The sequence below is a fragment of the Schistocerca piceifrons genome, chromosome 3 (assembly GCF_021461385.2).
Source record: "Schistocerca piceifrons isolate TAMUIC-IGC-003096 chromosome 3, iqSchPice1.1, whole genome shotgun sequence".
Lineage (NCBI taxonomy): Eukaryota > Metazoa > Arthropoda > Insecta > Orthoptera > Acrididae > Schistocerca > Schistocerca piceifrons.
The window spans coordinates 29,560,603-29,575,445 of NC_060140.1; positions in this window are offsets into that span (position 1 = coordinate 29,560,603).

Below are 14,843 nucleotides of genomic sequence, written 5' to 3' on the forward strand. Positions count from 1 at the left end.
TCATGGAGAAACGTTCAGCTGTGTTTCCTTTTGCACAGTGATACCAGTTTCGTTGACAGACCGTTTTCAAGCTTTGCAAGCGTAAACGGCAGGAACGCTGTACCCTGATGTAAACATTGCAGGCCAACCGTGGTCAATAAAATTTTCAGGAATATAATAGCTGTGCAGAGCAGTTGTCAGCAGAAGGCTTACTCACATCGAAAGTCAATACCAAACTCATTTTTCATGTTTTCATGTTTTGTAACCGTTTACATCATGGCATAACATTCCTGCTACTTATGCCTGCAATGCTTGAAAACGGTCTATGACCAAAACTAGTAGCACTGGACAAAATAAAAGATGTTCCAGGGTAGGTCGTGCTGAGAAACAACTGTTAAGAAAAGAACTCGATACCGTGGGGCGAGATCGGGATAATTAATGTAGAATACAACCAATCAGGCAGTTGCGTGTGCAAGCTCAAGAGGCGCGCCAGCTTCTATTAGTGTCGTTTGTTCTTATAGCGTCGGTGACAACGCACGAAACTGTTCAGCTTTTGGCTCGGATTCGATCCTTACGACTGTCCCATGTCCAATACTTCTATCGCTTTGTTGTTCGGTTTTAGGATACCAAACAATGATCACGTTTGCCGGCACCATCTCTGGCGGGCCACTTGAATTTGCGCGTCTGGTTGCCGATCTTCAGTGCTACTTAATTCGGAAACGGGGCAAAATATCGACTTTTTTAACAATTATTTCTCAGCACATCCTACCCTGCAACTCCCTCACAAGCTTTTCCGACTCGTCGTGGTCACAAAAAAGTCTGAAAAGCTTAGGGCGGCAGGTAACTTCAAATATAATACAGAGACTGAGAGACAGACAAAGAGGTTCGGCTGGAAACTTCAAACTCTCTCTCTCTCTCTCTCTCTCTCTCTCTCTCTCTCTCTCTCTCTCTCTCTCTCTCTCTCTCTGTGTGTGTGTGTGTGTGTGTGTGTGTGTGTGTGTGTGTGTGTGTGTGTGTGTGTGTGTGTGTGGTGTGTTTTTATATACTCGCATATTTGAAGCCCCCGCCGCGTTTTTCAATCTACATGTAAGGTTAATCTCAGGAACCAGCGTATGGATTTTGATACAGTTTTCATCAATAGACTGATTTACGAGGAACGTTTGTGCGTACAATTTATTCCCGCTCCACCAGACAAGTTCTCCGGCCATCGATACTTCGAGGTACACAAGCGAAGTTCGGAATGGTCGCTGGTACACGGGGTGGATCTTCTAAGAGTCGTCAGGCGCACTTTCTCTTTTCTTTTACGTTGTGTAGGCGGAGTCAGCCCAAATTACTACTGCCCAATAAGAGTTTCAACCAAAGCTTCGTGTCGACGGAAACAGTCGATTTGTTTCCCGTTCCAAACATATTGGTATTAAAGCGGAATTTTACGTGTTCATTTAGTAGTGCGGACCCATATTAGCCTAGCGCGTTATTTGTTTTGTCGATATGTATCAACAGGGACAGAAAAACGCGAAGAATAACCGTTACTCGAGTAACGAAGGCAGCCCCTGGTCCGCACCGACTGCCACCCCCAAGGATGCTGTTCTGCTGAGTCGCTGCAGGGCTGGTGTTTATTATTCTCGTTTTACTGTTCCTCTAAACAGATGTCGATAAGATGTTTATCGCACTAGACTGATTTGGGAGCGCTCTATTGAACTTCAGTTTTAAAAATAACTTTGTTTGCACTGTGACCAAACCGACACATGCTTACAATGGGCGTCGCACGAAAGACGTGACGAACAGTTATTGTTTGAGCTGGCTCCAGCTGCACAGCGGAAAAATGAAACAGCAAGTATTTACTGGAACACCAGGGCAAATGCGCCTGAGGACTGTCAGGAGAGACATCCTGTGTAAATATATACTGCTTAGTCATGGACCTTGCCGTTGGTGGGGAGGCTTGCGTGCCTCAGCGATACAGATAGCCGTACCGTAGGTGCAACCACAACGGAGGGGTATCTGTTGAGAGACCAGACAAACGTGTGGTTCCTGAAGAGGGGCAGCAGCCTTTTCAGTAGTTGCAGGGGCAACAGTCTGGATGGTTGACTGATCTGGCCTTGTAACACTAACCAAAACGGCCTTGCTGTGCTGGTACTGCGAACGGCTGAAGGGGCAAACTACAGCCGTAATTTTTCCCGAGGGCATGCAGCTTTACTGTATGGTTAAATGATGATGGCGTCCTCTTGGGTAAAATATTCCGGAGGTAATTCAGAAGGATGTAGGTTGCAGTAGGTACTGGGAGATGAAGCAGCTTGCACAGGATAGAGTAGCATGGAGAGCTGCGTCAAACCAGTCTCACGACTCAAGACCACAACAGCAGCAGCAACAGCTTCTTCAGACCACCTCGCGACTCAGTGTCATGACATTCAAACGACACACACAAAGTTCGTAAAAAAAAAAGAGTAGGTCTCAAAACAGCGTTTGAGAAAACGAATTAGACGTCCTGTAACAACATGGCATTCAAAATTCTAAAGTTAAAGAAAACTGCAACTCGAATACATAATACTTAGACACTAAAACAAAGGTATGAAACCGTAGTGTCTTTAAGGGGTTGGACACTCGTTGTGAAACGGAACAGAGACACTGAAGAAATCGTAAAGAGAGAATGGGAAGTAATCAGGAAATATTTTTAAGTCCAAATTATACTGAACAAGGGACATATATAGTAAGAGTGGGAAAAGTAACTGAAAAGTACGGCAACATTTCTTCCTGTACGAGAACCGTAGGGTGAAATTCTATAGGTATATTTAAAGGAATGGTCCCCAACCAACCTCACAAGACATGTTGTGGAATTCTACGAAAGCCCTATTACAGCTGAATTGGAATCACTGAAATGAATCGGTGCAGGAAAAGGAGACCCGAAGGAAGCAGGAATGACACTGCTTAGTGCAGCTCTCAGAAAAAGAGATGTAAGCAGAAAACTGGCGACTGGGCAGTTGGCCAGGTACGAAAAGGCCAAGGAGATGGAAAGTCCGGTGCAGAATTAATTTAATCGGTAGTTGTATCTGCGTGGCAGTAACTGGAGCAGTACTAAATACATGCGCGCAAAATAACGGATCCCTAATTTGCAAGACATTATTCCGGACAATGAAATGCAATTCGCGCTATTGGCTTTCATCCAGTTACACGTGTTACGCCACTAAGAAAAGAGGAGGATTCATGCTGGAGGTTTATTGGCAATATAAAACAAGAGAGCACAATAAGCTAGCGCAGCGTCCGCAGTACAAAACTCATTACATACGATTCTTCCGATATTAAGAGAAAATATAAAACTACAGCTGATCGACATGTCTTACTCGTATTGTAGATAACATTCGACGATAGAATCAAAACCATGCATATTACAACTACCTCAAGACAAAGAATAAATATAAAAAAATTACCGTTTGTTTACAAAACAGTATACACAAGAAAAGGCCGCTTGCGTAGCCTAATGGTCAGTACCTTCCCAGATTTTCTTTTTGTGGGAAGGTGTCACACTCAAGCCGGCCGCGGTGGCCGTGCGGTTCTAGCGCTGCAGTCCGGAACCGCGGGGCTGCTACGGTCGCAGGTTCGAATCCTGCCTCGGGCATGGATGTATGTGATGTCCTTAGGTTAGTTAGGTTTAAGTAGTTCTAAGTTCTAGGGGACTGATGACCTAAGATGTTAAGTCCCATAGTGCTCAGAGCCATTTGAACCTTTTTGTCCCACTCAACCCTCGTGATGTCATCAGGACCCGTGTGTTGGGAACAGCGGCTGGTGTAGTGGGACTGGCGACATACTGGCCACGCTTCCCATCACCACAACGATCGCTGCTTGTACTGCATCGTAGGCAGAAGTCTGGCAGTCGGCACAGGCATGAAGCCTAATCCGTGACTGGTGTTAATGCGAAAAATATCAAGTTCGCCGTACCAGTCCAAGTCAAACTGTGGCTCTTCTACAACTGGTTGGTTCAGCTGGTTCAAAGTTCGTAATAAGGGAGCGTCGTACCTCCTGCAGTATTATCACGCTTAATAAAGCCTTCTGGTGTTCACACCCACCTTCAGGTTGATGGCAGTGGAATCGTTCTTTTAGCAGTGATACTCGTAGGGAATACGTAGACAATCGTCCGTGTCCTCCACGCAGGACATTCGTCTCAATCGATTTGGGGATATCACGGAAGACCTAAAGCATCTCGTGCCATTTGTGTTCCTATCTCCTGCTTAGAGAAGACGCCTTTCTCTCGACCCCCGCCTGCGAACGCACACAGGGTCATTTCCACATAAACACTCCAACGTTGTCATCTTTTTTCGTTTTACGTCGTTCCTTAGTTGCTTCAAAATTCATGGAGATTATGTACTGTCTATGAGACTAAAAGGAAAACAGTGCGCGTTTCGCTTCTTTTATTTACTAAGCATCTTCAATGGCCTGTAACACATGTTTCTTTTTATGCGTATAATAAATTATGTAGTACTTGCAACATAGTAATATGTTGCTTTTTGTCATGTTTTTGTCGCGTTTTTCAGGTCAGGAAAAAATAAAAGCGTTCTCGGAAGGAATGAGACATTCACACACAATAAAACACACACACAAAATGGAAAATATCAAACCACACACGCAGACTAAAGATAAGCACACAGGTAAAGCTGGCAATATAACACACACATGTTGATAACAAAATGAAATGTGCAAGTGATGTGAATTAATAAATGTTGGTGAAAAAACTCCGGAAATCGGCCAGCTGGAGCTTGAGGACCGAATGTACACATTTCCAGGACCAGGCACATGCACCAACATCAATGGATGTCGTAACATTAAACGATAACATAACCTCACGAAATTTGTTTCTAATCTGAAAAACGAGAGAAAAACGTGACAAAGTTTAATATAGTAACATATTGTAACAACTACATAGCACATTTATTATGTGCATAAAATGAAACGCTTATTACAGGCCTTTGATGATGCGCCAAAAATAAAATAAGCGAAATGGGTATAGCAAAACACAAATTGCTTTTTATTTAGTGGCATAGACAGGACTTACCTCCATAAACTTCAATATATATTTTGGAAATGTTATTCTAGCTGCATATTTCATCCTTATCGATATTCTCTTCCATTTAAACGCACAGCCGTTCCTGAAACGTGCCAGGGTTGTTACGTTAGGTCTTGTTTTTGAATGTTTTCGGCTAAGCTGGACGGAATGACTTTTTATGTCGTGAACGAGAAGTAACCTGGGCACTAAACTGCGAATTAAATAGTTTTTTCTTCATTAACTGTTAACATACTACATTTTAACTACTGAAATTGTAAGAGTCTTTTTGTTGTGCCTATCTGCGACTCAGTATCTCCGCTGTGTGGTGAGTAGCAACTTTCCATTTCATAATATTGTTACATTCCGTACTACATTATAATCACTCTTAATATTAGCGTATCTCGTTCATGTAGCGAAATCAACGGGCAGGCTGAGCTTACTTCGTCATTAGTTCTCAAACTGTCGACAGAAAATTGGAAATTGAGAGTCGCTTCTCTTCCTGCACGTTGATTCGCGATCTGTCTTTCGTGTTCACGATTGCTAATACAGAGACCCATCTCACATAATTAGGACATTGCAAAAGGTATCATAACTCGTTGCGATTTTTTACTTGCTCACGCCTACTCCTGCTTCGGCAAGCTTCAAAACTCAGTGATCAGGAAACTAACTTCAGTTTCAGTGTGGAGTCTGAAGGAATATCATTAATTAACTTCTGTTCTCCAGTGGTGTTCATGGAAATTCAAATACATCCATTTCCGTTGAGCAAGTTTTCGAAAATATTTCAGAAATCAGTTAGTGAGTTCAGTTACATAATACGCAGACACAGACTTCTTATCTTCACCCAGCTGGAAGTCGTCACTTATCGGCCAGCTTTTCTCTTGCACAACACTGGTCTACCATCACGCTGCCATAGTAACAGCACTGTCGGCCCCCTAGATAGCCCTACCAGCGCACAGGTTGTTCCTCTACTCAGAAAGCAGATGAGCAAATTACTATTTTCGTGAAACCATCGCGATAGCCCTACAGTGAGGCCGCGGCGCCCCTGGGATCCACGATGCACAGTTTGAGCCCTATACGTCACGCGAAAATCAATGTACACTGTCTCCCGTAAAGAAAAAGACATATTTTTTATATGCTTTCGTATTTCATAATTATGAAACTATAATAATTGCAATTATTAATTTTATAATATTATTACAAAATTATATTTAGTATTTAATATAAAATATTATAAATAATTATTATTATTATGTTATAAAGAAATAAATTTTGCGAAATCTACGAGAGATAAACTGCAGAAAGACAGTTTAAGCGCAGTGCAACAGCCTTGGCCGTTCTTCCAGGGATGCAGTACCACCTCCGTACGGCTCTGCTTCCCTGCCGCAGCACCGTGCAGTATTACTTTAGTCGCACTGCATAATACTAACACAGTTCACCAGAGCTGGGAGCTGCTTGCCATATGTGTACATTACAGTATTTGTCCGTCCAGGCACTAAACTCGTTGATATACGGTGATGTGCATAGAGAAAGTATTTTCATTGACATACCGGTTTCAAAGGCCGTACCTCGACGTGCGGTCGTAAGCTCTCCGTAGGGTGGAGGCTGATCCGACGCTTGGAAGCGGTGGGCCTCAACCTGCGTCTGCTGCGGCCCGCCGGTCCTTTCTCACCCGGACACGGCCACAGAATAGGCCGCCGTAATCCACTGGCTGCACTGAAAAGGGCCTCCAGGCAGGCGACAGGGTGGAAATCGGCGATACGCATCTGCGTGCCGCATATAAAAGGGACCGAATACGTGTGGTCTGAACGGACCGCTTCTGAGGGAGCAGGGGTGACCGCCATCTCGCGAGTTACGGCTCGCCCCGTGTGACCTCGAGTAGGCCCTCCGAACAAAATTTTACGTCTCTCTGTATCCGCTCTGCTTTTATGATGTCCTCTGAATTACAACGAAAATGAATCGTGTGCCCCTGTCGCATTTTTCGGCATTTACTTTATTATTCGCAGGAATTCTACCAGCCTCCAAGTGACCGCACCCTGACCTTCAAACACATTCTCACAGAACATAGAGTGAAATATCCCTTAACTGGTCGCTTATATACTGCTGTCCAGTGTCTGCTAAGTCTTTCAGGAAATGTCGCGCACCGCCTGAAGCCTTTTATTCTGGCAAGGGGACTTATTTCCTTTTTATTTTTATTACCTTACGGCAGCAGAAGAACATGAAAGAGAAACAGTCGTTGAGGAGGGAGTGAGACAGAGTTCTAGCCTATCCTCAGTGCTTTCCAATCTGTATACTGGGCAAACACTGAAGGCAACCAAGGAGAAATTTGTAAAGGGAGTTAAAGTGCCGGCGGAAGAAATAAAAAGTTTGAGATATTCCTATGCGTTTCTACCACAGACGGCAAAGGACTTAGGAGAGCAGTTGAACGCAGTGGATAGTGCCTTCAAAAGAGGTTACGGGATGAACATCGACAAAAGTAAATCAAGAGTAACGGAATGGATTCGAATTAGATCAAGCGATGTTGAAATAATTTAGAGAATTAGATACTAACAGTAGTCGACGCGTTTTGCTGTTTCGATAGGAAAATAACATACGACGGCCAAAGTACGGAGACTATAAAACGCAACCTGCCAATAGTTAGATAAGTATATCCGGAAAAGCGGAATTTGTTGTCACGTAATATAAATTTAAGTGATAATTAAATGGACACCCTAGCTGCAACCAGGCGTTGATATACTTCATTGGGGACATGTTGAAACTGTGTGCCCCGGGGAGCGTGCAAGAGATAAGTCCCTGCAGGCGCACTATTCTCTGTGTCCTCGGTGGCTCAGATGGATAGAGCGTCTGCCGTGTAACCAGGAGATACCAGGTTCGAGTCCCGGTCGGGCCACACATTTTCAACGTGTCCCCAATGAAGTATATCATCGCCTGGTTGCAGCTAGGGTGTCCATTTAATTATCATTTTATTCTAGCAAAGCTGCATGGTCATCTACGATAACTGCTCTTTGGGGAACAGATACTACCGTCATATATAGATAAATTTAAGTGTTACGTTCCTGGAGGTTTCGACCTGGAGTGTAGCCTTGTACGGAGTGTGAAGTTGAGTATATGCATCTCAGACAAGAAGAGAATAGAAACTTTTGCAATGTTGTAGTGCTGAAGGATGTTAGGATTAGACAGGTGTATCGGGTAAGTAATGTGGAGGTAACGAATCAAATGGGGGAAAAAAGAACAACGTTATCCGGTCCCAAGCCTGAGATACGCATTTGCGACTAATAGCACAGTTTTAGTAAAAGAAACACACATTTTCAAGCACAAAACGATCGTCGATTTTGTAACGCAGGGAAGTTTGAGGCTAATTAGTGCCTTTGGCTGCATCAGACATGTTAAAAAAAAAAAAAGACCCGTGTGACTATATTAGTTAAAGTGAGACTGTTGTCGAATGTGCCTTCACATGCATGATTCTTATCCCATTCGTGAACGGAACGACCGAAAAATGACTGTACGCCTCTGTACATACCTTGTAGTCTGTCCTATCTTATTCGTCCGATCCTCCTGCAAGATACAAGACATTGTCGGATTACAGTTCAGTGATTTTTTTCTCAGCAGATCTAACCGAGAGGAGGATCGCATTTCTTCCACATTTCAGTTTCAAGGTCATTTCTTGTTACACTTCCTTCACGGTCTGCGCTGCACCGATCTATTGACAATTCTTGCAGCGCGTCTGAGAATTCCTTTAGCGGAGGCTGTCAAGACGGTTCGATTAGAAAAGATGGACGAGTCATCCGTAGCAGTTCACACTAATGCGTTGTTTTGGATCTGCAAACTGATGTTTTGAGCTTGCTAACAATCCTTCCAACAAAACTGAGTCTTCCGTTCGCATTCTCTGTTACGCATTTCACGTATTCTTCCTGTATCACATCGCTTCGATGTTTCACACAATGTGGCAAGATCCGCAAGTTTACCACTGCTCATGTAATTTGGCTATAACTGCTTATTTCTCTTCTTTTAGGCATTATTTTACCTTTATTTTCATTCGAACAAAACTGACAGAACAAAAGTGTAAAGATAGTGTAAGCCGCTCTGTATTTCCTTAAAATCATGCAGAGGTGATACCTTCCCGTAGACAGCTACAACAAAAAAATGGCGCTAAGCACTGTAGGACTTAATATCTGAGGTCATCAGTCCCTTAGACTTAGAACTACTTAAACCTAACTAACTTAAGGACATTACACACATCCATGCCCGATGCAGGAATCGAACCTGCGACCGTAGCAGCAGCGCGGTTCCGGACTGAATAGCCTAGAACCGCTCGGACACAGCTGCCGGCAGCTACAACACCGAACATTTCAGTCTTCTTCAGACTTTGTTGACACATCGTTTATGGACAGTAAGTACACGTTCAACGATAATGGTCCATTTACGCTGATGTTACTTTCACATGTGTTCTGTATCAGCCGTCCGGTAAAACTCACTCTGTTCTGCTTTGAAGTACGACTACGCGATACAGCGAAAATTTATGAACTACTGAGAGATACTCCAGTACAGAATAAAAGGAAAGCACAACAATATTCTCTCAGTTGTTGTTTATAACTGAAGTACTTTTCGGTTTCACAGGATTACAGTACTGTACAACTTCCTTATCATTGTCGTCCGCGTGAAAATCGGCTTCTCTCTACTGTGCCTAAGTTCCTTCAGGATGCTCCACACTACAAACCAGATATCTCATGAAGGAATAGACACTCAGGAGCTAAAAAGTTACGACTATTGCCCACCGCCAGACTGATTTCTAGCTTGTGGCATTACAGTCGAGTAACGGGGCATATATTACTAGGGAATTATTCTGGCGTCGGTAAGGGCCGCAAGTAGATAAATTCACTAAAAAAAGCCACTTTAGTTCCCATGTAGACCCAACGACGTCGCCATTTACGATCGCAGTTGGCACGGCATCATCGAGAAGGGATAGTGGGTGAGTGGAAACGTATCGCCTGCTCGGGTGAATCACGTTTCTTCTTGTTGCACCACGGCGATGGTCGTGTTTGGATAATCCGTCATCCACGCCAACGGCTGCCAAAGCGTGCACCGCACCATGGTCGCGGCGTTATGCTATTGGAATCATTCACCTGGCCCTTCATGGGACCTGTGGTGCTAACCGAAGGCTCGGTGACTGCTGAGGTCTTTGTGAGCCTTGCTGCTGGTCACCCCACTACACACTGTGCCTTCTCGCACATTCGTTGCTTAGGCTCTCCTTTGGATGATTTCAGTCGCTTTCGCCTCCCCTGTATAAGAGGAACTGTGTGCACTCCAAGCAGTCACTAATTTTACTCCTAATTACGATGAGCCGGCCGGAGTGGCCGAGCGGTTAAAGGCGCTACAGTCTGGAACCGCACGACCGCTACGGTCGCAGGTTCGAATCCTGCCTCGGGCATGGAGGTGTGTGATGTCCTTATGTTAGTTAGGTTTGAGTAGTTCTAAGTTCTAGGGGACTTATGACCACAGCAGTTGAGTCCCATAGTGCTCAGAACCGTTTGAACCTAATTATGATTCCGATAGGACATTAGTCGTAAATGTCGCAGCTTGAAACTCTAGTAGATAATACAGGCCTGTCGCAGCCACAGACTCAGAACACATAACGGACCATCTTAGCGTCTTCTGCTTCGCTGGAGTAGACTGTATTGTCAGCACAGACCTTCTTTCTTTGCTTCAATCGAGTTTTAATGTTGGTTACATATTGCAACACCTTCTAAACTTTTCACGCTTAATTGAGGCCATAGAAGCATACTGACCTGAAAGTGATCCTGTTGGTTGGAGTTCAAGATTTTTACTAATATTGCCTTTTCCGTTCTTATGGAGATATTTCCATAGAAAATTTCATCCCCTAGAACGTATTTCTTTATATCCAATCGAGAACTGAAATACAAGTTTTGATAGATTTAACAGATTCAGAAGGATGTAGGGTGCAGTAGTTAGTCGGACATGATAAGGCTTGCGCGGGATGGAGTAACATGGAGAGCTGCATTAAACCAGTCTGTGGACTGAAGATAACGATAACAAAAACAACAGAAACAACAACAACGAAATATTTTCCTAAAAATTTTCATCCCCTGTTTCACGCTCTTGGGGTCGAATTTCCACAAACACTGAAACACTTTCTTTTTTGGGTTAGATAGAGCAGCAATCAGTCGTGGAATTAAGTTGCTTTAATGTGACATTTATAGTCACAACGCAGATCAGATTTCGACCTGTGTCAGGTCATTATCAATGCAGTGCGGAATTGTAGCAGTTGTTCGTGCTCAAGTGAATGCTTACACAGTTCAACCATGGTTGACTTTGCGGTTACTAAAGGAAGCAAGACTAAAGAAGTATCAAGTATAGCATTAGTCGACCTGGAAAAAGCGCCCGACAATATAAAACGGTGCAAGTTATTCGAAATTCTGAGAAAAACAGAGGGTTGTTATGAAGGAGAGACGGGTAATATATAACATATACAAGAGGCAAGAGGGAATCAGGATGGACTTCCAAGAACGAAGTGTTCGGATTAAAGAACGTGTAAGATAGGGATACAGACTTTCGTTCCTATCTGTACATCGAAGAAGCAATGATGGAAAAAAAAAACGTTCAGGAATGGAATTAAAATTCATGGTGGAAGGACATCAGTGATACGATTCGCTAATGACATTGTTATCCTGTGCGAAAGTGAAGAAGAATTACATGATCTGCTGAATGGAACGAATAGTCTAAGGAGTACAGAATATGGATTGAGATTAAATCGAAGAAAGACGAAAGTAATGAGAAGTAGCAGAAACGAGAAAAGCGACAAACTTAACATCAAAATTGATGATCACCAAGTGGATGAAGTTAAGGAATTCTTCTACCTGGGCAGCAAAATAACCAATGATGGACGGAGAAAGGAGAACATCAAAAGCAGAGTGACACTGCCAAAAATGGCATACCTAGCCAAGAAAAGTATAAAACATAGGGCTCTGTTTTAGGAAGAAATTTCTGAGAATGTACGTTTGGAGCACAGCATTGTATGGTGGTGAAAGATGGACTGTGGGAAAACCGGAACAGAAGAGAATCGAAGCATTTGAGATGTGGTGCTATAGACGAATGTTGAAAATTAGTTGGGCTGATAAAGTAACGAATGAGGAGGTTCTGCACAGAATCGGAGAGGAAAGGAATATGTGGAAAACACTGACAAGGAGAAGGTACAGCACGACGGGACATCTGTTACGACATCAGGGAATTACTTCCATGGTACTAGACGGAGTCGTAGAGGGCAGAAACTGTAGAGTAAGACTGATTGGAATACATCCAGCAAATAATGGAGGACGTTGGCTGCAAATGCTATTTTGGAATGAAGAGGTTGGCACAGGAGAGGAATTCGTGGCGGGCCGCATCAAACTAGTCAGAAGACTGATGAGTCATAAATAAATAAAAATTCATTTTCAGGAAATCTTTCGCCCACTATTTTATTCCCTTAGTGGTTGAATTTCCAAAAATGCTGTACACGATTCTTTTTTAATTCTGACTGAGAATCCAAATATCAGTTTTCGTAGTTCTAGCTTCAAAATTGCGTAAGTGGCGATTTACTTTCAAAAAGCCTTTCGTTTCGTATTTCATGCCTTAGGAGTGGAATTTCGAACAGTTACTCCAAATTTCAGCTTTCTGTCCTTATCGTTGATCGTTCCCAGTCTGTAGAAGCAATATCGAGGTTTCAGATTTCGCCGGGTGGATGTTTGTCGTCTCTGTCTTTAGTCCGTCGCTGATTGGATGCAGCTCTCCACGCTACTCTGTCATCTTCACCTCTGTATAACTGCTGCACACTACATCCGTTTGGACTTGCTTATTGTATCAGTTATACAGTATACAGTAGAACATTAACGGTGGTAGAGTAAGCAACGATTGGCTAAAAAAATGGTTCAAATGGCTCTGAGCACTATGGGACTTAACATCAATGGTCATCAGTCCCCTAGAACTTAGAACTACTTAAACCTAACTAACCTAAGGACATCACACAACACTCAGCCATCACGAGGCAGAGAAAATCCCTGACCCCGCCGGGAATCGTACCCGGGAACCCGGGCGTGGGAAGCGAGAACGCTACCGCACTACCACGAGATGCGGGCCAACGATTGGCGTCCTTAGAGAAGACTGTAATGTGGCAGCTGTAGGTAGTAGGTGGCCACTCTATTTAATAACTGAACTGCTAGTGCAAGTAGAAACATTAAGCCCTTATATAGTGAAGCTATGCTCTGTCATATTCGAATACATTACACAACTAATCAGTTTTGTAATGGCATATTACTTCAATAACACAAAACGAAACTCCATGGTAACACAGTTTTGTAGATCACGCCACCTAATTAGTAGTAGACACAGCACTAATAATTGAACAGTTATAACAAGAAAATCTCTCATAATATCCTGTGAAAATTACTAAAGACGTGTAGTAGTAGGAAACTTACAATCGACCACTGAGGAATGTGGGTGGAGTCCCCTTTCTGTAATTGCAGTGTTCAAATATGAAAAGTGAATAACTGCCGGCAGCACGTCTTAGAAACATGTGAATAATGTTCATTTCGTAATATTTAAAAATGCGTAACGTGTTAAGTAAGACAAGATACAGCGACGTAATATACCATAATTTAGTTTGTGGAACATAAGCATACAAACTTTATAGAGTGGGCCGCACCGTCTCCTTCATTCAGCGATCGTCGTTAAAACCTACCTTTCCAGCCGAAAGTGCATTGAAGAACGGCGTATTTATTACTATAAACAGGGAAAACTATCTGAGAAGTGAAATATCTCAGGAGCTTTGTCACGTGCAGCAGTTACTTAAAGGTGGGACCTTGCAACACCTGATCACGAAATGGCCCACCCAAACGTACGTAAATATTCAATAAATGACTTAGAAAAGTGAAAGTCAGAAACATAATAAGTAATTACATAAAATTTTTGTTTACAAAATGAAGTGAACGTCGGACACAAAGACTCGTATCTTCCGAAACACACATGCACATGGACTGAAAGTACCAGCTATCACAAAGAATAAATTGTGTGTGCGTAACTCGAAGTAAACCCTAAAATGAGCTAAAGCGATAGGGAGAACGTTATAGTTGACTGCTTAATGTTTCCGACTGAATGACAACAACACGAACCTGTAGCCAGCTCCTAACCTGATGAATTTACGAAGACACAGAAATTCTGTAAATCATCGCACGTGGACAGCAGTTCACTTTCGTAAGCCTCGAAATAATTTTCTCACCGGTATTGCCGTCCCACTCTCGTTGGACCTAACGCCTAGTCTCAACGCCGAGACATCACAAGCGCTCGCGAACAACTCTGCCCCAAAGCTATGAGTGTTAACACCAGCGCGCTCATTGGCTGGAAACGCCTCGAATCGTGAGAGGTGTCCGAGCTTCCGCCACAACATCTCAGAGAGTCCTACATTGTACTTATAAATACAGGTTACAGAACAGCTTTGCAATGTATCAAGAAATATAATATATTGGTTTATCGAAAGAAAATTATTTAAAAATTGAAAGTTGCCGTTTATCAGGCAAATTTCAAGATCACTCCACATATTAGTTGCAGTTGAGTTCCTGTTCTGTGGAAACAGTCGCACTGAAATCCACGGCGATTCAACTGCGTTTCTGCTGGACGAACCTAACTGTGGGAGAAAACAACTTAGCGATCCGTTCCATTTCAGGGGGAAACAAAAACTTAAACCATTCTGTCGATGATATTCCGTCAGGCGCGGCAGCGACAGTGCATAAAAATAGCGACCTGTCATTTAATTTACCTTAGCACCACAGGATAAGTTTTTTTCACA